We start from the raw sequence: 22,556 nt of genomic DNA, 5'->3' as shown, positions 1-22,556 counted from the left end.
AACAACAATGCCAACAATGCAAGGAAGGTGCTTGGTGACTTTACTGCACCTACTCCCGATTTCTATGGGAGAAGCATCTCTATCCCTGCCATTGGAGCAAACAATTTTGAGCTTAAGCCTCAATTAGTTTCTCTAATGCAACAGAATTGCAAGTTCTATGGACTTCCATTGGAAGATCCTCATCAGTTTTTAGCTGAATTCTTACAAATCTGTGACACTGTCAAGACCAATGGGGTTGACCCTGAGGTCTACAGACTTATGATATTTCCTTTTGCTGTAAGAGACAGAGCTAGGATATGGTCGGACTCACAACCTAAAGAAAGCCTGAACTCTTGGGAAAAGCTAGTCAATGCCTTCTTGGCAAAGTTCTTTCCACCTCAAAAATTGAGTAAGCTTAGAGTGGAAGTCCAAACCTTCAGACAGAAGGAAGGTGAATCCCTCTATGAAGCTTGGGAAAGATACAAAAAATTGATCAGAAAGTGTCATTCTGACATGCTTTCTGAATGGAGCATCATAAGTATCTTCTATGATGGTCTATCTGAACTGTCCAAGATGTCATTGGACAGCTCTGCTGGAGGATCTCTTCATCTGAAGAAGATGCCTGCAGAAGCTCAAGAACTCATTGAAATAGTTACAAATAACCAATTCATGTACACTTCTGAAAGGAATCCTGTGAACAATGGGACGAATCAGAAGAAAGAAGTTCTTAAGATTGATACTCTGAATGCCATATTGGCTCAGAATAAAATATTGACTCAGCAAGTTAATATGATTTCTCAAAGTCTCTTTGGAATGCAAGCTGCACTAGGCAGTACTAAGGACGTTTCATCTGAAGAAGAAGCTTATGATCCTGAGAACCCATCAATGGAAGAGGTGAATTACATGGGAGAATCCTATGGAAACACCTATAATCCTTCATGGAAAAATTATCCAAATTTCTCATGGAAGGATCAACAAAAGCCTCAACAAGGCTTTAAGGTGGAAGAAACAGGTTTAGCAATGGCAAGCTTTTTCCATCATCTTCTCAGCAACAGATAGAGAATTCTAAGCAGAGCCACTCTGACTTAGCAACCATGGTCTCTGATTTAATCAAAACCACTCAAAGTTTCATGACTGAAACAAGGTCCTCCATTAGAAACTTGGAGGCACAAGTGGGTCAGCTGAGTAAGAAAGTTACTGAACTCCCTCCTAGTACTCTTCCAAGCAATACAGAAGAGAATCCAAAAGGAGAGTGTAAGGCCATCAACATGGCCGAATTTGGAGAGGAGAAAGAGGCAGTGATCGCCACTGAGGAAGACCTTAATGGACGTCCACTGGCATTCAATGAGTTCCCTAATGAGGAACCATGGGAATCTGAAGAGGACGAAGATGTCACTGAAGAGCAAGTTGCTAAGTACCTTGGAGCAATCATGAAGCTAAATGACAAGTTATTTGGTAATGAGACTTGGGAGGATGAACCCCCTTTGCTCACCAAAGAACTGAATGATTTGACTAGGCAAAGTTTACCTCAAAAGAGACAGGACCCTGGAAAGTTCTCAATACCTTGTATATTAGGCACCATGACCTTCGAGAAGGCTCTGTGTGACCTAAGGTCAAGCATAAACCTCATGCCTCTCTCTGTAATGGAGAAGCTAGGGATCTTTGAGGTACAAGCTGCAAGAATCTCACTAGAGATGGCAGACAATTCAAGAAAACAAGCTTATGGACTTGTAGAGGATGTTCTGGTAAAGGTTGAAGACCATGACATCCCTGCTAATTTCATAATCCTAGAAACTGGGAAGTGTATGGATGAATCCATCATCCTTGGAAGACCCTTCCTAGCCACAGCAAAAGCTGTGATTGATGTTGACAGAGGAGAATTGATCATTCAAGTGAATAAAGACTCCCTTGTGTTTAAAGCTCATGGACAACCCTCTGTAACCATGGAGAGGAAGCATGAAGAGCTTCTCTCAATACAGAGTCAAACAGAGCCCCCATAGTCAAACTCTAAGTTTGGTATTGGGAGGCCACAACCAAACTTTAAGTTTGGTGTTGAACCCCCACATTCAAACTCTAAGTTTGGTGTTGGGAGGTTCCAACATTGCTCTGAACATTTGTGAGGCTCCATGAGAGCCCACTGTCAAGCTATTGACATTAAAGAAGCGCTTGTTGGGAGGCAACCCAATTTTTATTTATCTATGTTAAATTTCTATTTTCTTTTGTTATTCTATGTTTTTTGTAGGTTGATGATCAAGGGAAGTCACAAAAACAATTGAAAAAGCAAAAACACACTGAAAAACAGAATGAAAAACTGAACACCCTGGAGGAGAAACCTACTGGCATTTAAACGCCAGTAAGGGTAGCAGAATGGGCGTTTAACACTAGAAAAGAGCACCAGACTGGCGTTTAACACCAGGAATGGGCAAGAAGCTGGCGTTAAACGCCAAAAATGGGCAGCAGCCTGGCGTTTAACGCCAGGATTGGCAGAAAGGGGCATTTTTGCATGCCACTTGGTGCAGGGATGAGATATCCTTGACACCTCAGGATCTGTGGACCCCACATGATCCCCACCTACCCCACCCCTCTCTCTCTCTTCTTCACCCATTCACCAATCACCTCAACACCTCTTCCCCAAAAACCCCTCACCTATCAAATCCCACCATTCTCTTCACCACTCACATCCATCCTTCATAAAACCCCACCTACCTCACCATTCAAATTCAAACCACTTTCCCTCCAAATCCACCCTAGATGGCCGAAACATACCCCCCTCTCCACTCTTATATAAACCCATCTTTACTCCTTCATTTTTACACAACCTAAACACTACTTCTCCCCCTTGGCCGAAACACAAAGCCCCTCTCCATCTCCTCTATTTCTTCTTCTTCTACTCTCTTCTTTCTTCTTTTGCTCGAGGACGAGCAAACCTTCTAAGTTTGGTGTGGTAAAAGCTAAAGCTTTTTGTCTTTCCATAACCATTTATGGCACCAAAGGCTGGAGAAACCTCTAGAAAGAGAAAAGGGAAGGCAAAAGCTTCCACATCCGAGTCATGGGAGATGGAGAGATTCCTCTCAAAGGTGTAGCAAGACCACTTTTATGAAGTTGTGGCCAAGAAGAAGGTGAGCCCCGAGGTCCCCTTCAAGCTCAAAAAGGGTCAACTTTGATCAAAGGTTGGACCAAGTCCTCATAGACATCTGTGAAGAGGGCGCTCAATGGAAGAGAGAGGGAAGCCGGTTCAACTAAGAAGGCATGACCTCAAGCCCATCACTAAGAAAAGAGTGGAGCAAATAAGAGAACCTCATCAAGAGCATGAGGAAATTCCTCATCATGAAATCCCTAAGATGCCTCAAGGGATGCATTTTCCTCCACAAAACTATTGGGAGCAAATCAATACCTCCCTAGGAGAATTAAGTTCCAGTATGGGACAACTAAGGGTGGAGCACCAAGAGCCTTCCATCCTCCTCCATGAAATTAGAGAAGACCAAAGAACCATGAGAGAGGAGCAACAAAGGCAAGGAAGAGACATTGAGGAGCTCAAGCACTCCATAGGATCTTCAAGAGGAAGAACAAGCTGCCATCACTAAGGTGGACCCGTTCTTTAACTTCCTTGTTCTTTATTTTTCTGTTTTTCGAAAATTATGCTTTATGTTTTATTTATGTTTGTGTCTTATGATCATTAGTGTCTTAGTGTCTCTGCCTTAAAGTTATGAATATCCTATGAATCCATCACCTTTCTTAAATGAAAAATGTTCTTAATTGAAAAAGAGAAGAATTGCATGAATTTCTGAATGTATGCTTGAACAGTGCATATGTCTTTTGAATTTGTTGTTCATGAATGTTAAAATTGTTGGCTCTTGAAAGAATGATAGAAAAGGAGAAATGTTACTGAGGATCTGAAAAATCATCAAATTGATTCTTGAAGCAAGAAAAAGCAGTGAAAAGCTTGTAGAAAAAAAGAGAGTATATGCGAAAAAAAAAAGAGAGAAAGAAAAAGAAAGAGCAAGCAAAAAAAGCCAATAGCCCTTTAAACCAAAAGACAAGGGTTAAAATAAAAAGGATCCAAGGCTTTGAGCATTAGTGGATAGGAGGGCCTACAGGAATAACATCCTGGCCTAAGCGGCTAAACCAAGCTGTCCCTAACCATGTGCTTATGGCGTGAAGGTGTCAAGTGAAAACTTGAGACTGAGCGGTTAAAGTCGTGATCTGAAGCAAAAAGAGTGTGCTTAAGAACCCTGGACACCTCTAATTGGGGACTCTAGCAAAGCTGAGCCATAATCTGAAAAGGTTCACCCAGTTATGTTTCTATGGCATATATGTATCCGGTGGTAATACTGGAAGACAGAGTGCTTTAGGCCACGACCAAGACTCATGAAGTAGCTGTGTTCAAGAATCAACATACTTAACTAGGAGAATCAATAACACTATCTGGATTCTGAGTTCCTATAGAAGCCAATCATTTTGAACTTCAAAGGATAAAGTGAGATGCCAAAACTGTTCAGAGGCAAAAAGCTAAAAGCCCCGCTCATCTAATTAATACTGATCTTCATCGATGTCTTTGGAATTCAATGTATATTCTCTTATTTTTATCCTATTTGATTTTTAGTTTCTTGGGGACAAGCAACAATTTAAGTTTGGTGTTGTGATGAGCGGATAATTTATACGCTTTTTGGCATCGTTTTTAGTATGTTTTTAGTATATTTTAGTTAGTTTTTATTATATTTTTATTAGTTTTTATTTAAAATTTACTTTTCTGGACTTTACTATGAGTTGGTCTGTTTTTCTATGATTTCAGGTATTTTCTGGCTGAAATTGAGGGACCTGAGCAAAAATCTGATTCAGAGGCTGAAAAGGGCTGCAGATGCTGTTGGATTCTGACCTCCCTGCACTCGAAGTGGATTTTCTGGAGCTACAGAAGCCCAATTGGCGCGCTCTTAATTGCGTTGGAAAGTAGACATCCAGGGCTTTCCAGAAATATATAATAGTCCATACTTTGCTCGAGATTTAATGGCCCAAACAGGCGTTCCAATCAGCTTTAGAATTCCCAACGTTAAACGCCGGAACTGGCACAAAAGTGGGAGTTAAACGCCCAAACTGGCACAAAAGCTGGCGTTTAACTCCAAGAAAAGTCTCTATATATGGAAGCTTCAATGCTCAGCCCAAGCACACACCAAGTGGGCCCGGAAGTAGATTTTTACGTCAATTACTCGTTTTTGTAAACCCTGAGCTACTAGTTCTATATAAATAGGACATTTTGCTATTGTATTTTTATCTTTGGATGTCTAGTTCTTAGATCATGGGGGCTGGCCTCTCGGCCATGCCTAGACCTTGTTCTTATGTATTTTCAACGGTAGAGTTTCTACACACCATAGATTAAGGTGTGGAGCTCTGCTGTACCTCGAGTATCAATGCAATTACTACTGTTTTCCATTCAATTCAGCTTATTCTTGTTCTAAGATATTCATTCGCACTCAAGAACTTGATGAATGTGATGATTATGTGACGCTCATCATCATTCTCACTTATGAACGCGTGCCTGACAACCACTTCCGTTCTACATACAAACAAGGCTTGAATGTGTATCTCTTGGATTCCTTAATCAGAATCTTCGTGGTATAAGCTAGAATCCATTGGCGGTCATTCTTGAGAATCCGGAAAGTCTAAACCTTATCTGTGGTATTCTGAGTAGGATTTAGGGATTGAATGACTGTGACAAGTTTCAAACTCGCGATTGTGGGGTGTTAGTGACAGACGCAAAAGAATCACTGGATTCTATTCTGACATGATCGAGAACCGACAGATGAATAGTCATGCTGTGATAGAGCACGTTGAACATTTTCACTGAGAGGATGGGACTGTAGCCATTGACAACGGTGATGCCCAACATATAGCTTGCCATGGAAATGAGTAAGAAGGATTGGATGAAGACAGTAGGAAAGCAGAGAGACGGAAGGGACAAAGCATCTCCATACGCTTATCTGAAATTCTCACCAATGAATTACAAAAGTATCTCTATCTTTATTTTATGTTTTATTCATCTTTTAATCATTAATCCTCCATAACCATTTGAATCCGCCTGACTGTGATTTACAAGATGACCATAGCTTGCTTCATACTAACAATCTCCGTGGGATCGACCCTTACTCGCGTAAGGTTTATTACTTGGACGACCCAGTGCACTTGCTGGTTAGTTGTGCGAAGTTGTGATAAAGAGTTGAGATTGCAATTGAGCGTACCATGTTGATGGCGCCATTGATGATCACAATTTCGTGCACCAATGCTCAAAGTAAACATCAACCAGCCCCTCATTCTTTTCACCCATGAAACACATCTCTCTCAACACATCATCACAATTCAGAGCTCTTAACCCAATGTCTAAACTCCTCCCAGGCACATGCCACCAACATTCTCCTATCCTATCATATCCTAGTTCCTTATAATAATAATTTCTCACCCAAAAAACATCTAAAATATCTACATCAATGTCCCCAACGCATGCCTTCTTATCAGGAGAATATATGGTCATCCCATTTTCATCTTTCTGAAACTTTTCCCCATGGTGGAACATTATATCTAAGTGCACATCCATCTGCATGATTCACAAAAATTTCTTTTCAGCACCAGTTCCACACAATGATCCCTTTAACATAGTTTTCATCAACTACATTCATACATTATAGAAACATATATCAAAATAAAACAAATTTATCCACCATCAGAACAGAGCATGAAGACAAACCTCAAAAAAACAGTTGCAGACAACATCCAAATAAAACCCTAGCCCAAATTCCACTACAAACCTTAGGGAAAAACAATATATAAAGCAATAAACTATGATCAACAAACATCAACGCATTCCCTAAATTTTGAAAAAAATATATTTTTAAATTCTTCACTTGCCTCGGTGACGGAACAGAAGCTCCTTGTTGCAGCAAAGTACCTCCTCAGACAACTGTTCAGTGTTCACTTGTGATCAAGCAGTCTCCGGAATCCTATTGCTTACTCGTTCCTGATTTCAGTGAGTAACGGAAGAGAGACATTTTTCCTCTGTGTCAGTCATTGAGGGGTTGAAGATGAAGAGTGAAGACAAAAGAGGGAGAGGCCAACGTTTTGTTTTCCATCGCATAGAAACGACGTCACTCAAAGGGGGATTTTAGCGCCAATCTAGAAACGACGCCGTTTCCACCGTGTCCAGCGTGGCAATATTTGCCAAGTCACTAACGGCGTCAGACCTCCGGTGACGGAAAATAGGGTAAGGACTAACGTGGTGCATTTTTTTCAATCTGGGAGACTAATTTGGTGCAATTGGGATCTGGAGGACTAAATCAGTGCAACTCGTCAATCTCAGGGACCAAAGTGGGGCTTAACTCAAAAAATTTTATGTATTGTGTGTATTTTGTTGGTTAGTTGTCAATTTTTGACTATGTGATTTTTCAAAGATTTTTGTGCTATACACTAAAATTTTTGTGTTGTATACTAAAATTTATGTATTATATATTAATTTTTGGCTAAGTAGTTTTGCTGAACATATATAAAAAAATGATAAAGATAGCGACAACAATAATGATAATAATAATGGAGAATAAAAAAAATGAGGAGAATAAATAAACAAAAAAAAATTGACAATAACGACAAGAATGATGATGACATTGTTAAAAAAACGCACAAAAATAAAGAAGAAAAAAAAAGATATTGAATAAAAGGTGCATACAACAAATAAATTTGGTTGTAATTGGTTTAAAAATTATTTGACCGTTTAATTTTATTATTTATATATATTTATTCGGTTATTTTTTTAACTAATAATCAATTATTAGAATAATTAAATTAAAATATAAACATTAATAAAATAATTATATTTAAATTTGAATAAATATAAAAATAAACTAATAAAAATTCAAATTTAAATTTTGATAAAGTCACCAAAAAAAATTTTAAATTTTGATAGAACTGCATTAGTGACAAATTCAAAATGAAATGATTTACGCCTTAAAGTAGGTCGAGTTCTTCTCTTTGCAGTTAGGAGTTGGCCTCTTCACTATAGTAGATCACTCTGGGTGATCCTTCTTCGACCTTCACTGGGATCATTGCCTCTATTCCGTAAGCTAATCGGAAAGGTGATTTCTTTGTGGTGGAGTGTGGAGTTGTCCGATATGCCCATAAGACTTGCGGGAGCTCTTCAGCTCAGCCTCCCTTTGCATCCTGTAATCTCCGTTTTAACCCGGCTAATATGACTTTGTTAGCAGCTTTTGCTTGTCCGTTGGCCTGGGGGTGTTCTACGGATGTGAATTGGTGTTTTATGTTCAGATCGGCTACCAATTTTTTGAAGCCTGTATCTGTAAATTGAGTGCCATTGTCTGTGGTGATGGAGTATGAAACCCCGAACTTTGTGACGATGTTTTTATATAGGAATTTTCGACTTCTTTGAGCAATGGCGTTAGCTAGGGGTTCCGCCTTAATCCATTTTGTAAATTAGTCTTCCCCCACGATGAGGAATTTGACTTGTCCAGATCCTTGAGAAAAGGGACCGAGAAGGTCGAGTCCCCATTTTGTGGATGGCCAGGGTGAGGTTACGCTAATAAGTTCTTCTGGTGGGGTGATGTGAAAGTTGGCATGTTTCTGACATGGTGGACATGTCTTTACAAATTATGTTGCTTCTTTTTGTAGAGTCAGCCAATAGAATCCGGCTCGGAATACTTTTTTGGTAAGAGCCTGTGCTACGGGTGGTTACCATAGATGCCACTGTGTACTTCTTCTAAAACTTCCTTTGTGTTGGAAGTCGGTACACATTTTAACAGTGGTGTTGAAATTCCTCTCTTGTATAGAGTATTATTTATGATGGTATAGTATTGTGCCTCCCGTTTTAACCTCTTTGCCTCCTTCTTATCTGTAGGGAGTGTTTCTGTTTTGAGGTAGTTAATTATGGGAGTCATCCATCCTTGATCCAGACCTGTTATGGCTACGACCTTTTCTTCTTCTGAGATTGACGGGTTCTGCAACATTTCCTGGATGAGACTTCTATTGTTGCCCCCTGGTTTGGTGCTGGCTAGTTTTGAGAGTGCATCAGCTCGAGCATTCTGTTTCCGAGGTATGTGGCGTACCTCATAATCCCTGGTTTTGTCCAAGTACTTTTTTATAGTGGGATCCTTGGCTTGATAGTTCCCTGCTATTTGTGAGGTGATTACCTGTGAGTCGCTAAAGATGACAAGCTTTTAAGCTCCAACCTCCTTAGCCAGCTTCAAACCAGCTAGTAGTGCCTCAAATTCAGCTTGGTTGTTTGAAGCAGGGAACCCGAATTTGAGAGAAAGTTCGATTTGCGTTCCCTGATCGCTCTCTATTATCACGCCTGCGCCACTTCCGGTTTTGTTTGAGGAACCGTCTACATAGATATTCCATTTTGTAGGGATTTCTGGGGTGTCCGTAAACTCTGCAATAAAGTCGGCCAGATACTGTGATTTGATGGTTGTCTGAGCTTCATATTTAAGGTCAAATTTGGACAACTCGACTGTCCATTGCAAGATTCTTCCTGCTAAGTCTGTTTTCTGTAAAATGTCTTTTATGGGCTGGTTGGTCTGAACCCTGATGGTGTGGGCTTGGAAATATGGGCGAAGTCATCGGGATGTTAGTATGAGAGTATAGATGAATTTTTCTATTTTTTGATAGTTCAGTTCGGACCCTTGTAGTGCTTTGTTGATGAAGTATATAGGTTGTTGTCCATTGTCATCTTCTCGGATCAATGCCGAAGTTACTGTCTGAGTTCTTACCGCGAGGTATAATACAAGCGGTTCTCCTTCCCGAGGCCGGGTTCTTTCCCTTTCGTAGGGTGGCGTAGAAGGGGAAGGATCTGATTGCTGATCCAGCTAGGAATCTGGATAAGGCTGCCAATCTTTCATTGAGTTGTTATACCTCTTTTACACATGTAGGACTCTTCATGTCGAGTATAGCTTGGCATTTATCTAGGTTTGCCTCGATTCCTCTTTGTGTGAGCATAAAACCTAAGAACTTGCCAGCTTCTACTACGAAGGTGCACTTTGCAGGATTAAGTCGCATGCCATGCTTTCTTATGGTATTGAATACTTGGGCGAGGTCGGACAGTAGCGACTCTTCACTTTGTGTTTTACTAACATGTCGTCTACATATACCTCCATTAGTTTTCCGATGTATTCTGTGAAGACTTTGTTCATTAACCTTTGGTAGGTAGCTCCTCCGTTTTTGAGTCCGAAGGGCATGACGATATAACAGTAGTTTGCTTTGGGAGTTAAAAATGAAGTTTTTTCTTGATCAGGCGGATACATTGGGATTTGATTGTATCCTGAATAAGAGTCCATAAATGAAAGGTACTTGTAACCGGAGGAGGCGTCAACCAGAGTATCGATACTTGGGAGCGGATAGGGGTCTTTTGGGCAGGATTTGTTGAGATCAGTGTAGTCGGTGCACATCCGCCACTTTCCATTTGATTTTTTCACTAAGACCACGTTGGCTAGCCATAATAGATATTTGACCTCTCTAATGAATCCTGCCTCCAGTAGGGCTTGTACCTGTTCCTCAACAGCTTGGGATCTTTCTGGTCCGAGCTTTCTACGCTTTTGCTGTACTGGCCGAGACCCTGGATATATTGCCAGTTTGTGGTACATTAGCTTGGGATCTATGCCCGGCATGTCTGCAGCTTTCCAGGTGAAGAGGTCGACGTTATCTTTTAAGAGCTGTATGAGGGACTTTTTTTACATCTTCTTTAAGAATTGTGCCAACGTTGGTTGTTTTGTTCGGGACATCTCCAATATGGACTTTTTCTATCTCGCCTTCTGGTTTTGGACGGAATTCTTCTCGACCTTGAACTCCTCCGAGTTCGATGGTGTGGATTTCTTCTCCTTTACCTCTGAGGTTTAGACTTTCACTGTAACAACGGTTGGCCGTCTTCTGGTCTCCTTTTATCGTAGTGATCCCTTCTGTAGTTGAGAACTTCATGCATAGGTGTGGATTTGAGACTACTGCTCCGAGCTGGTTTAGAGTTGTCCAACCTATTAAGGCATTGTAGGTAGAGTTCACGTCGACCACGATGTAGTATATGTTGACGGTCCTAGACCGGTTCCCTTTTCCAAAGGTTGTGTGTAGCGAGATGTAACCGAGTGGTTGGATTGGGGTGTCTCCAAGTCCAACTAAGCTGTCCGGATATGCTCTGAGCTCTTTTTCTTCTAGGCCGAGTTTGTCGAAGGCTGTCTTGAATAAAATGTCGGCCAAGCTTCCTTGGTCCACCAGTGTTCGGTGTAGATTGGCATTGGCCAACATGATAGTGATGACCATAGGATCATCATGTCCCGTAATGACGCCAGCTGCGTCCTCGTTAGTAAAGGTGATAGTAGGGAGGTCGGGTGCCTCTTCTCCTCCGACAAGGTATACTTCTTTGAGGTGTCCTTTGCGAGATGATTTGGAGATTCCTCCTCCCGCGAATCCCCCATGTATCATGTGAACATGCCTCTCCGGGGTACGAGGTGGTCATTCTGAGCAGCCAACCTCTTCGTCTCTTCTTCTTTTTCTAGGCTCATCTGTCTTACTGGCTAGGTACCGATCTAGTCTCCCTTCCCTTACCGATTTCTCTATGACATTTTTCAAGTCGAAGTACTCGTTGGTGGGATGTCCATAGATTTGATGGTATTCACAATATTCCATCCGATTTCCTCCTCCCTTTTTGCTTTTAAGTGGACGAGGTGGTGGAATCTTCTCCGTGTGGCATACTTCTCTGTAAACTTCCACAAGAGACACCCGGAGAGGGGTGTAATTGTGGTATTTCTTAATCTTCTCTCCATGCGGATCATCTTTTTTCTTGGAATCTTTGTCTTTATCTCGGGAGTGGTTGGAGAATCCGGATTTTGGGGTTTCTCCTAGGCGAGAATTTTTCTCCATGTTGATGTATTTTTCTGCTCATTCTTGTACTTCATTAAGAGATGTGGGATGTTTCTTCGATATGGATTGACTAAAAGGTCCCTCTCGTAGGCCATTGATGAGACGCATAATGGCTGCTTCGGTTGGTAGACTCTGAATGTCCAGACATGCTTTGTTGAATCTCTCCATGTAGCTACGAAGACTTTCCTGATCTCCTTGTTTGATCCCTAGAAGACTTGGGGCGTGTCTAGTTTTGTCCTTCTGGATGGCAAATCTGGCTAAAAACTTTTTGGTTAAGTCGTCGAAGCTTGAGATGGACCTGGGGGGCAGATTATCGAACCATTTAATTGCTGCCTTTGTTAAGGTGGTCGGGAAAGCTTTGTACCGAGTTGCGTCTGAGGCATCGGTGAGATACATTATGCTTTGGAAGTTGCTGAGATGATGGCTGGGATCTGATGAGCCATCATATAAAGTCATATCGGGAGGTTTGAAGTTTTTCGGGATTTTGTCCTTCATGATCTCTTTGGTAAATGGGTCTTGGTCTTTGCGGGAATTATCCTCGTGACTGGATCGAGTAATTCTAGTTTTGACATCAGTTTCGAGCTTTTGGAGCTTGTCTTCTAATTCGGAGCGTCGCCTAACTTCCCTTTGTAGGTCTTTCTCGGCTTCCCACTGATATTCGACCTCTTTTTCGAGTTGTTTTAGGCGATCCTGAAGTGCTTCCATGGGTCCCGTGCTGGGGGAATCTTTGTCCTTGTTAGGTTGAGAAGTATCGTCTAGTGTAACCTCCACGTTCTTATGTGGTGTTTTGTTCTCCAAATCAAAGTTGTGGTCGTTGTTCAGGTTATCCGCCATGATGGTGGGATGACTTCCAAGTTCCTCGGCAACGGCGCCAATGTTCCGAGGGTTACCTGAAACTGTAGGTCGATCTCGAACGAAATCTTCTGTACTGATCGGAGAGGACAGGTCCGGCTTGTGTGTGGCGGCCGAAGCTGTCGTGTCCGACTTGTTGGACTGGCAATGCTGCCGATCCTCTGTCACCAGAGGGTGGTGGTACCTGCAAGGGACTCCGATGCCTAAGTTAGCAAGGGTATTAAGCAGGTTTTTATGTGGAATCAGAGTGTGAGTTATATCTGGGTGCTCCAATGTATTTATAATGTTGTAGAGTGGTTCTTTTCTGGAGATAAGATAGTTATCTTATCTTATCTTTGAGTGGAGTTATCTTATCTTCAAGGGAACCGCCCTGGTCCTTCTAGGCTTGGGCTGCCTTGGGATTTGGGTCGTGTTCCTCTGTTTGGCCCCTTTTTGGGCTTTCCTGGTGATCTGGCCGAACTCTTTGAGAAGAGGTCGGGTAGTTCTGACCTGAAGAAGTCGGTTGACTTGTCGCCAAACAACCCAGGTCGGACAGCTCGACCCAGGGTATGAACAGTAGGGATGCATATGGTCAAGTGAGCTTTAAATTTGAATCTTTGATTAACATAAATTCTCACCAAACACATATAACAACCTATACAATTCTAATACAATACCTAGCTACCCATGATTCCCACTTTTTCCACATACTCATGCATTCTCTTTAATTCACATTCCATATGCATTGTCATTATTACTTTACTTTGGGATATTTATGTCCCCTTTTTATTGCTTTTCTTTTTCTCTTTTTCTTTTTTCTTTTATATATATTCTTTTTCTTTTTCTTTTTTTACATTTTATTTATTTTTTTCTTTATCATTTTTTCACTAAAGTATATACAAACGTATCAATGCATATGGTTTTATATATTTAATGCATAAACACGTACCCAATCCCATGATTTTCAACAGAAATATAAAATACACTTTTACCTCAACCAATATTTCCAAGTTTTCCATTCCCAAATGATACACACCTTCACTAGCCTAAGCTAATCAAAGATCCAAACTAAGGGACATTTATTATTTTTCACTTAGGAGTATTGATGTGCTAAAATTAAGAACAAAAGGAATTAAATAGGGTCAACATTGGCTAACAATGGTTGATGAAAGATATACTATTTTGGTAGGTGAGCTAAATGAAATGATGGCCTCAATCATATAAATGCATTCATACATGGGATAATGGACATAAAGAATCAAACAAATCAAAGATTACAATCATAGAAAGAAAATAATGCACACAAGAGTAAGTGAGAAAGCAATGTAAGCAAATGGCATATCAACTAATGCTTGATGCAAGAATAAAGTCAAAGCATGAAGAGCACTCAAAAGCATCAAGTTCAAACAAGAAAGAGTGGGTCATGAAAGACAATATGAGGTCATATCAATGCACAAAGAACACAAGAGTCATAAAAGATTAAGCATTGATTTAAAGGTTTCATCACCTATCAATATCAAATAAGTCAAGAAGCACCAAAACTAACCAAGAAAGTCTCAACAATTGAGTAAGAGAAATCTAACACCAATGTTAAAACAAGAAGCTTAGAAAAGAAAATAGAAACAAGCTATAAAAACAAAATTAAAATGCCATGAATGAAAATAAGCAAATGCAATAAACAAAAGAACATGAAAGATGAGAAAAGTAAAAAGTGAAAATTCAAAAAAAAAGGAAGGAAAAATAAAGAGAAGAAAGAAATGATGAAAAGGATGAAAAGAGAAGAAAAGAAATGGGAGAAGGGAAGAGAGAAGAAGAATATAGAAAGAAGGAGAGAAGAAGAAAGAAGAAGAAAGGGGAAGAAACAGGGCGCGAGGTGACGCACAGGCGTTGACCACGCGCGCGCGTGGAAGGCAGGAGGAACAAGCAACGCGTAGGCATTGCCCACGCGTACGCGTGGGATGCAGAAAGTACAGGTGACGCGTAAGCGTCACCCACGCATACGCATGGGGACAAATTGTGCTATTCGCACAAAGGCAACACCACTCTAGCGTAACTCTCTGGTTTTTGTACCAGGAGTCCAAACATTGCACACGACGCGTACGCGTCGGCCACGCTTACGCGTGGCGCGCCATTTGTTTAGAGTATGAAAATAGAAGCAGGGTACTCTCCTAATCTAGAAAGGATTCTAAAGCAACCAAAATTCAAATTTAACAACAAATCTTTTGGTTTTTGAAAAATTGTCAAATACAAAACAAACAAAACTTACACTTCAAGCAAAATACAATTCAACAACAACTATTCTAATCAAAACATGAATCTAATAAGCAATCCGTCAATCAAAACAAAATATATAAGGGTAAGAAAAACTACCTACAATGGCAACCCAATTCATTCATTGATTTTATATACAAGAGAATGGATAGAGTTTACCATGGTGGTGTGTCTTTCACCTAGCACTTTTAGTTTAAGTCCTTAAGTTGGACAATTAGGAGGTTCCTTGTCAAGGTGGTTTATGCTTGTACTCATCCTTGAACCTCCAGGGATGCTTGCTCCTCAAACAGTTGTCAGAATTTTCAACCGACTTCACCAAGCTTGGGTGAAGTTCTTCCCAAGATACGAGCTCCCAAAGTTGGTCTTCATGTTGTGATCCGGGAGCCCGTATCTTATTTTCACACCCATCTTCTAATTGGTCATCATTGTTCCATCCATGTGGTAGGCACATAAAATTCTCCTTAGAGCACCAAATTCTTCTCCTAGACCCATATAATTTAGCACTCTTCCAACCATGGGACCTATGTCTTGAGGGTCCAACCCTAATGAGCCTAATATTATTTTTCCAACCACTACACAATTCTCTCCTACTCTTAACTCCACAAAGAGCTCTAAGTTGCTCATCCGTCTCAAGCAAACCATATTCAAGTGAGAAAGTAAAGCTTAGGGATAAGAATTTTACCCACTTAAATGTTCAATGTTGTGTTGGATGGTGACTTAGGAAGGGGTGGTTCCAATGATCTTGCAAGTTCCAATCCTTTGTGCTCTTCCTTGACTACCTCCACCTCTTGACAAACTTCTTCAATGTCAATTCCTTGTTCACCAACTTCTTCTATACATCCCTCATTGCTCAAACCATGTGTCAGAGGTTATGCACGGTCCTCCTTGTCATCAATTTCATAACACAATGAGGGAGGTTCATCAATTCCAAAAGACACATTGGTTGGTGTGGAATCATCTTCAATGATGGAGCTTACTTCTTGCTCAACCTCTTCCTCTTGGTAGCTTCTTTCCAATTCAATCTCTACTTCATTGCTTACCAAGGATATGGAAAGTGAGGTATCTTCTTCTTTAATCTCTATGTCAAGCCCAATGGGAGATGATTCAATTGTAGATAGAAACTCATCAATGATTGAATCCATCTTTTGATCAAACTCTTCAAAGTCTTCAACTATGATATACCTTGGAGGTTGTACGCCCTCCTCAACATCAATATCAAGCTTCTTGGAATAAGGCTTTCTAATTCTACATTCCCATCGACTTCCAACATCTCCTAGGTCATCGACCACTTATTTCGGCTCAATTGTCTTAGCTTCCTCCCTTTGTGACAATTCTTGCTTCAACTCCTCTTCTCCACCTTAAAGCTCCAACTCACTCCCTCACTATGTTCCTTGATTGCTTCTCCACATTCAACAATGGGAGTGCCTTGATCGTATAAGCTTAGGCGGGAGGAGACCATGTTGCTAACGACTTCCGCCATGGTAGCAATCATGACTTCTAGCTTCTTGAACTCCTTTTGCAATTCCTCTTGCCTTTGGATGTAAGAGCTAATATCTCTTTGTTATTCTAGCATGAAGGCATGGAGAGTTTCATTCATTGGATGTGGTGTGGGAAGAGAGGGTCCATTATTTGGGAGAAAGGGCTCATAATTAGAAGGTGGTTCATCTTGGTAAGGGTATGGAAATGGTGTATATTGAGGTGGTTCTTAGGAGTAATTGTGTTAGAATTGTTATGGTTCTATATATGGTTCATATGGCTCAAAAGGTGGTTGGTATGGTAGATAAGGATTAGGATCATATGGAGGTGTTTGGTGATAAGGGGCTTGTGAGTATGGTGATTCAAAACTATGTTGAGGAGGTGGTTCATAGGCATATGGTGGTGGTTGTTGACAACCACAATGAGGGTCACTACATCCATTAGATTGATATGCATTAGGAGTTGGATTATACCTATAAGAGACCAGAGGTTGTTGCCATGAAGAGTGATCAATTCCTTGAGGCGCCTCCCATCTTTGATTGTTTCATCCTTGATGCATGTTGTCATTGTAGTTCCCATTTCCTACAACATAATTTGAACCAAACTCATAGCCAAAGTGGTGAGAATTCATAATAGCAAAAAAAAATAAAACAAAAACTAATAAGAAACAAGAGAAACAAAATTCTACAACTAGAAAATAAAGTAAAAATCAAACTATTCACAATATTCACATATGAACAATAGCTAATAATATAACACCATTGTAATTCCCCGGCAACGGCGCCAAAAATTTGATACAAGAATTTATACCAGTTCGGAATTTAACCAAATAATTTCGTTGTGAGCATAGCTCCAAACCGACAATCGATCCTCAAATCAAATTTTAATAATTTGGTTGTCACAAGTACAAACCCCAATGTAAATTAACCAAAGTATTCAAACCCCGGGTCGTCTCACAAGAAATTGCAATGAAGTGATCAATTATTGGCTATGAAGGAACAAGAGGGTTTGATTTGATGAAAGGGGCAAGAAAATGAATGACAAAAAAGTAAAGAGAACAACTAAAGAAAGTAATTAATAAAGAGAGACATTCATGGCAAGGATTGAGAATATAGACTTTCTATCCTAGTCACTAATCATAACAATAATTAACAAGAGCTTATCCTATTTAGTCATCCCCAACAATGGAAGAAGGTATAATGTTATCTTCACATGAGAGAAAGTCAAATAAGACTAGTTAATCTCAATCCAAAAGTCCTAATAAACTTACTAATTGAATTAGCAAAAGATTAGCGTCAATGGAAACAATATTAACTAACAACTCTAGATCACCAACATAAGTTGGGTATTCATGACTCAAGATTGCCTAATTTCTCTTTTCAATCCAAGAATGCTCAAAGATCTACTCTAACATCTAACCAAGCATTTTGTCAAACACTTAGAAGGCATAAAAAGAAAGCATCATAAAAGTGCAAGAATAATAAATCTACCAACTACCAATTGCAAGAGAATAACAATAACAACTCAAATCAACAATAAAAGAACATCAAACATCAAATTGCATTAAATAAAAACCAAATCCAACAAAGGAGTTCAAAAACATAAAAGAGGCATAAAAAGGGAAATTAATACTACAAACTAAGAGAATGAAGTTATAGAAACAAGAATTATAAAGAAAACAAGATGAAAGCAAGAATTAAAACCTAGATCTAAGATATAATTAACCCAAGAACCCTAATTCTAGAGAGAAGAGGGAGCTTCTCTCTCTAGAAAACTAACTTACATGATGCTAACCTAAAACTAATTGCTCCCCCTTTGACCCATCTTGAATTCTGCATGAAATAGTCTCTGGAATCAGTTGGATTTGGGCCTGGGAAGCTCAGAAATCACCTCCAGCATTTTCACTTTAATGAGGTCACGTGCCTACTGTGACGCGTACGCATGGGCCATGCGTACGCGTCGTCTGGCATTTTCCTTGTCACGCGTACACGTCATGTCACGCGTACGCGTCGCCTAGACGACCTCTTTTTCACGCGTGCGCATCGCTGTATGCACTTCAAATCCTTGTTTTTCCATGAATTCTCCACTTTGCATGCTTTTTTCTTCACTTCTTCCATCCAATACTTGCCTTATGAATCTTAAAATCACTCAACAAACATATTAAGGCATCGAATGGAATTAAAGTGAATTAAAATTACCAATTTAAGGGCCTAAAAAGTATGTTTTCAATCTTAAGCGCAAAATTAGGGAGAATTACAAAACCATGCTATTTCATTGAATAAATGTGACATAAGTTGATAAAAATGCCCTAAATTAAGCACAAGATAAACCACGGAATTGGGGTTTATCATAAGAATACAAAGTTTAGGGTTTAGATTCTTATCTATACATAAATAGTAAAAATATCCATGTTTGTTTCTTTTCCATTTGATGCTTCTTAGTTGCCTCTTCCTTGCATGCTGAGCTACAATTTTAGTCTTAATTAAATTGAATGTATTTGAATCGGATCCATACTATTGAAATGATGCACTATATTGGTCTATATTGGTCGTGAAAGACAAAGTAGCAATTTAAGAAGCATACACAATAACAATGAAGTTGCGTAATATAACAAAACTATGATGATAGATAAAATCAATTTTTTCATTCATTTTTGTGTGTTTTTAATGTGATGAATGTGATTCAGTTAATCATCATGTTTGGCGTGTTCTTAACATGAGATAGACTAATCAACAAATATTTGTATTTGCTGATTTATGTCTGTAGGAAACCTTGAGGAGATTAAGCAACTGGATGAGTCTTCTAGAGTGTTGTCTCAAAATGATTCCATTCCTCAAGTTCTCAGAAAAGAAAAACCGGGTAGAGTGCGTGGAGTGGGTTGTGAACCGACTCCTAATTAACTCTTCGGTCTGAATTCGCATATGTCGGGAAACAAAGTCCAAGTAAAGGAGACCCAAAGGAAGCTGATTGAACTATAGGCAGAGCTGGAAGCCGAGAAGTTGAAAAGGAAGGCGATGGAGGATGAAGCAGCATCAGAGAAGAAAAAGAGAAAGGCGATGAAAAGTGCTCTGATTTATCTATTTCAACAGCAGGGTGAGGAGCTACCACTAGACATCGTTGCAGGGATGAGTTCAGTAGAATGATAGAGTGAAAAATAGTGTATCAGAATTGGAGATGCTTTGGATTGAAGCAAACATTTTTTTTGAATTAGACTATACAATTCTTTGCAAGAGATTTGTTTTCTTGATATTTTCATAAATATACTATTTTGTTTTACAGATAATTTTTTGGTTTTTGCCAATAGTTTAGATTCTAGGGTTGAAAATAATAACTCTTAAAAGAATTAAAAATTCAAAAAGAAAAAAATCTATAATATTAAAAAAATGATGCAATTTAAAAAAACCTAAATATTGCCTTTTTATTTTTCTTAATTTAACAGCGGTTTTAAACTGCCAAAAAGTGTCTCAAATTTTGAAAAGTATGTTCGAAATTGCGGTGTTTGTAACGCCAGTAACTTTGCTCAAAACTCAGTTCCATATTGCGGTGGTTTTAAAACCACCACAAAATATGCGCAAACTTGAAACTATTGAAGTAAGTAGCGAAGGTTTTAAAACCACCGGTAAACATGCTGAAAATTGTGGCACTCACATTTTGCGGCGATTTTCTAATTGATTGTCGCGAATTACTGATTTATCGGCGATTATACTAGCAGTTGTTGGAATCTACTGCCAAACCTAATCCCCACGCCCATTACCAGGGTGCTTTAGTGAGCCACCATCCATTGATTTTGCGGCGGTAATGGCAATAAAAACCACCACTATTCTCTGTTTTTATTGTAGTAAAAAATAATTGCCTTGCAAATAGGAATGGATCCAAAAAATTTAATATAAAAGAACTAAATTTTAGACAAATTTTTTAATTATTCTTGTTTATTATATAAAAATAATTTAGACATAATATGTGGATATTGAATTGGGTTATTTTTAAAAGGTTTATCAATATATAAAGAAAAATAATTTTATAAATTTGTTGTAATTTTATTTTTATATGATAAGTTACATAAAAAAGACACAACAATAATATCAGTACATTATAAAATTACAAAATTTTAATATTTTGTGATATGTTTAGTTAAGAAATTATTATATATCTTATTAATTAAAATGAGTTTTTTTTAATTTGAAAATAAATCATAAATTATTAATTATCTGAATTAAGATAATATTTTTATAGAATACAAGATATAAATTTTAAATAAAATGATATATGAAATAAGTTATGATGAAAAATTTAAGGAATTTTTTTTGTTTAACAATATAAACTAAAAAAAGGAGTATTTTTACAAAAATAATATCTAAAATATATAATGTGATTATTAAAACATATTTGTAAAAGTTATTATTAATATTCTAGTTAATAATATAAATGTTAATTATTTTAATATTTTAATATTAATGAAAAAAACAATTTTTAAATGTAGAAATCATTACATAATAAAAAATAATACATATAAAATTATTAAATTACATAATGTTTTTATTTTTTTAAACATGTCTTTTATATATATATTTCTTTATATTTCTTTACAGTTCTAGACGGTCATTATGCTCGTTCCTCTTATATTTGTCCATACTTATAAATATTAAGGTTAAGTACAATTTTTCTCTTTAAGATTTAAGTTAAAAAAATTATTTGTTTCCAATTTTTTTGTACATTCAAATTCGTTTATAAGATTCAACTTAGTTTTAAAATTGTTCTTCAAACAGTTATATTTTTAGTGTCATCATTTCCATCCCACCTTCAGAAAAGAAAGAAGCAGGGATTCAGAGAGAAAAGCAAAAACTCAGAAAAGGAGAGAAAGAAGCATCGCCGTTGCCCTCGTCGCCCTTTACCCTCACCTCACCACGCCTTGCCCTCGCCCTCGCAGCACCACGACTTGTGCCCTTGCTTTGCCGCAACACGCTTGGCCCTCACCCTTACCTCGTATTCCTCGTTGTCGGGGAGGTGGTGGCGATAGTCATGTTTCTCGCGTTTCTAACATCACCGCCACACGTCCCTTTCCCTTCGTCAGAAATTCTTGTAGAACATGAGTGAGCTAACGGAAAAATTCTAATTCCCTAATTCCCTTTCTTCCTTTTCTCTTGGTCAGAGACTCTAATTTTCGAATATGGATTGTTGTTGCTTTCCTTGATTCTTTGGTTTTAGTAAGAATTTGGAGGAAGAACAAGATGTTTGTTGTTTTTGTTAATCTCTAATTTTCTTGCTAATATTTATTTTAACAATGATGATGATGATTTTTTTGTTTTTGTTAACGATGATGATTTTGGTGATGAATTACTATTTTAGTTTTGATTTATTTAAAGTTATTGTTGAAGGTTATCTTGTTAAATTTATAAACAGACGGTGATAGAATGGTAGTGGATGGGGTGATACAAATGGTGATGAAGTAATAGGTAAGGATAATGGTGGTGAGGAAAAAAATAAAGTATTTTTATCATTTAAAAAATTAATCTGTCCAAAAGAATGATATCAAAACTACATTAAATTTTATAGACGATTTTATATAAAAAAATTAAAAACAGAAAATATTTTAGACCTAAACTATAACACTAAAATCGTAATTAACTCTAAATATTATATCCAAAACTCCTATCATTCTTATTCTAATATTTCCAATATCTCAAACTTAAATTGAACAAGTAACTAGTTAAAATATAGTTGTTATTTATCCGAATATAACTATTAGACGACTAACTGTGATGGTGATTGATTTGAATAAAATAATCTCATAATTCTGCAAACTTAGCAATATTGTTTCTCTTCATATTCAGCCCCATCGAGTTTTATTTGCAACAAGGCTAGTTGTAGGGGAGAACAAAATTGATGACATGATAATTCATTTTTTAGATGATTTTTCTAATTCTAAAAACTGGATCGAAATGGTCGATTTAAACGAGTTAATTAAGAATTAATCTTTTGAGTAGTCTAATTTGCTCAAACAAAGAGTTGAAAAAAATCGATTAAATTAAAAAACCGGTAAAATTAATAAACAATTGAATCAATCTAATTTTTTATTAGAAAAATTAATTAAAAATTTAATA

At 38.2% G+C, this 22,556-nt stretch overlaps 1 protein-coding gene and 1 non-coding gene across 2 annotated transcripts in view; both read right to left on the bottom strand.

Annotated features, from left to right (window-relative positions):
- The window catches only part of LOC110273813 (probable WRKY transcription factor 38), a 64,363-nt gene that overhangs the window by 32,489 nt on the left and 9,318 nt on the right, over positions 1-22,556 (bottom strand). The gene's annotated exons all lie outside the window — the stretch shown is intronic.
- On the bottom strand, positions 391-494 carry LOC127740954 (small nucleolar RNA R71). The gene has a single exon (XR_008001810.1). It is a non-coding gene; the product is annotated as a small nucleolar RNA R71 (small nucleolar RNA).

The sequence above is a fragment of the Arachis duranensis genome, chromosome 7 (assembly GCF_000817695.3).
Source record: "Arachis duranensis cultivar V14167 chromosome 7, aradu.V14167.gnm2.J7QH, whole genome shotgun sequence".
NCBI classification, from domain to species: Eukaryota; Viridiplantae; Streptophyta; class Magnoliopsida; order Fabales; family Fabaceae; genus Arachis; species Arachis duranensis.
This window is presented reverse-complemented; position numbering and strand designations above follow the sequence as displayed.